General features: G+C 30.1%; 1 long non-coding RNA gene across 2 annotated transcripts; it reads left to right on the top strand.

Annotated features, from left to right (window-relative positions):
• Positions 1-449: 449 nt before the first annotated feature.
• On the top strand, positions 450-2,226 carry LOC145954214 (uncharacterized). Of its 2 annotated transcripts, XR_014431387.1 has the most exons (4): positions 450-599; positions 1,216-1,258; positions 1,553-1,613; positions 1,733-2,226. It is a non-coding gene; the product is annotated as an uncharacterized LOC145954214 (long non-coding RNA). The 2 variants fall into 2 exon arrangements; XR_014431388.1 differs by lacking the exon at positions 1,216-1,258.
• The last annotated feature ends 396 nt before the right edge of the window (positions 2,227-2,622 follow it).

Genomic DNA, 2,622 nt, shown 5'->3' with positions numbered 1-2,622 from the left:
TGAGTTTTAATATTTCTGATATATCATCTAAAAAATCTAATATATTTCATCATTATGTGAGTTTCAATATTTAACTCTCTGAATAGTAGCAAGTACTGAGCTCACAACTATTTTGTTCTTGACAGGTTAGAATTGCGATTGTGGGAAAATATACTAACCTTTCATATGCATATCTTTCTGTATTGAAGGTACATTACTTTCAAATTATTTTCCATGTTTGGTAGTAATACATAAAATTTCCCATTTATCTTTGGCAAGCTCTGCAACTTGCATTTAGTACTTTCAGAGCTTGCTAGTGATGTTTAAGTACATTTTAAAATGCCTGTTCTGTTGATTTATCTTTTATTGATCACTGTCATGAGTACCAAATTGTTCCTCTTTTTTTTTTTTTTTTGACATCACTAGGTTGAATAAGACATGATTTACTTCTATCACTGGCACTTGTTGATATTATTTTAACTGTACTAGCAGGTTTGAACTTGATATGTTGTTAGAGTCTGTAAATGTGACAACCAAACGAGTTGAAGAGCTATTAGATAAGATCAATAATAATACAATTAAAGGAGACAGCCCAATTCGTATTGAGGAACACTTAACAGGTAATTCTTTTCAATTAAACAATGGAATTGGTCGGTTTTATTTGTCCTGAATGTGGTTTGGTCTTTGCTACTTTTTTGTCCCAGATGCAAAGTGCCCCCAATTTTTGTCTCAGATGTGCTCAAACAGTGTTTTCATTGTATTCAGCCTTTTTTATTTTCTCTTTTTCCTCTCCTCTATACCTAAATTCCTATAATTTCTGCCTACAAAAAACTGGGTGACTGAAATCTCAATATCTGCTACATAAATTTAATAGAATTTTATGTAATTAGTCTTCAAAAGTTACGCCATACACAATGCAATAGAAATTTATGCTTATACTATTCAACACAAGTTTTTAATTTATGGGCACAAGGGTTAGCTATGGTTTCTAATAGAATGATGCTAAAGCTAAACTGATCTTAATAATCTTCATGTAGTTTATAAATCATCTACTGCTTGAATCTATATTCACTTTGCCTAGTGTGCTAGAACTTACAATTCTTGTTCTGTTTTAGAAAAATCTTCAGTAACATGTTATTTCAATGAATGACCAATATAATTAATATAACATGTATTTAATTTTGGCCATATTATTTATTTAAATTTCCAGTTTAATTATGATAATGTTATGTACAGATTGCAATTCAAGTAGTGAAGGTGAACACCAAGACACATGATGGTACTAGTTACTTGTAAATAGTTGGTTACTTGATTTGGATTTTTTATGTTCCTTTCAAGACATGAAAAAAAAATCAATCTTTTTAAACTTAGCCAAAGAATCAGTTTATTATAAAATAGAACCTGCTCACTATTCTGTTGTAACTGGTCTCACTATTCAGTTGTAACTGGTAAACTAATTACCTTTTATAACAGATTGGCACTCATAGGGCAAAGACTGTTGAAATGATTTGTATTGTCTTATTTTTGCATATATATTTTATGTGATTAGTTATTAATTTATCTTTGATAGCAGAAATACAGGATCAGTAAAAATATGCATGGACAAACCAATTATACTGGCAACAATAAAATTGGTGAGGGAACATTTTCTTTTTTAATTTTCTTTACATGTATTTCATAAGCAAAATATGAACTAAGCAGGACCTATCTTTCACCAAGCATTAATTTTTTGAAAATGAATTTCTCTTACCAGCATCAACCACAGAAGCAACAGGCAGAATGCCAGAAGCAAGTGGAATTCAAATGAAACATTTAAACATAGGCCTCCAGACAAGGGTGAAATCATCAAAGAACACATAGTCACTCAATTAGATTTAGAAATTGTACTATGAATGACTTTTGAGAGTCTGTTCAGAGACGTTGTTTTTGTTTTGGCTCTTGGTTCAATGTTTTCATTTTGTCTCTTGGTTTCAATGTTTTCATTATTTTGTAATGATTTTATTCTGGGAAATGCTTCTATATAGCAGCTGGCAGAGCACTTAGAAATGGTTCAACAAACATGGATGTCCTCCTTGCTTTGGGAACTACAACATCTAATATTTATTCTGTTTGTGCTCTTCTGGATGGTGCCTTTACTGGATTTTGGTCTCCAATATACTTTGAAACAAGTGTTGTATTGTTGGGCAAGTATTTGGTGTGCCTTGTTTTTTTCACAGAAAATGAAAGTGAAACTACTTCTGTTTTGTTTATTTTATACTTAAGGCTCAAAACTTGTCAATCAGGGGTGTTTTATATTTCATGAAATCTGCTTGATTAACAAACTTGATTACTAAATTTTCAAGTATTTTAACATATACTTTTGTTTGTAGGTTATCATGATTATATGTCATTCTTGTGTGTTTGATATATATATATATATATATATATATATATATATATATATATCTGTTTATTACAGGTAACCAGAAAAAATAAAAAATAAATAATTTTTTTTTTAAAACTACAATCTACATCGGTTGTAAATAGAACCGATGTAGATTTGTGCACAAATCTACATCAGTTATACTGAAAACCGATGTAGATTGGTGTACAAAATCTACATCGATTTTTTCATAACCGATGTAGATTTGTACACAAATCTAC

Source organism: Cajanus cajan, chromosome 2 (genome assembly GCF_000230855.2).
Source record: "Cajanus cajan strain Asha chromosome 2, NIPB_CcT2T_4, whole genome shotgun sequence".
Taxonomy (NCBI): Eukaryota; Viridiplantae; Streptophyta; class Magnoliopsida; order Fabales; family Fabaceae; genus Cajanus; species Cajanus cajan.
This window is presented reverse-complemented; position numbering and strand designations above follow the sequence as displayed.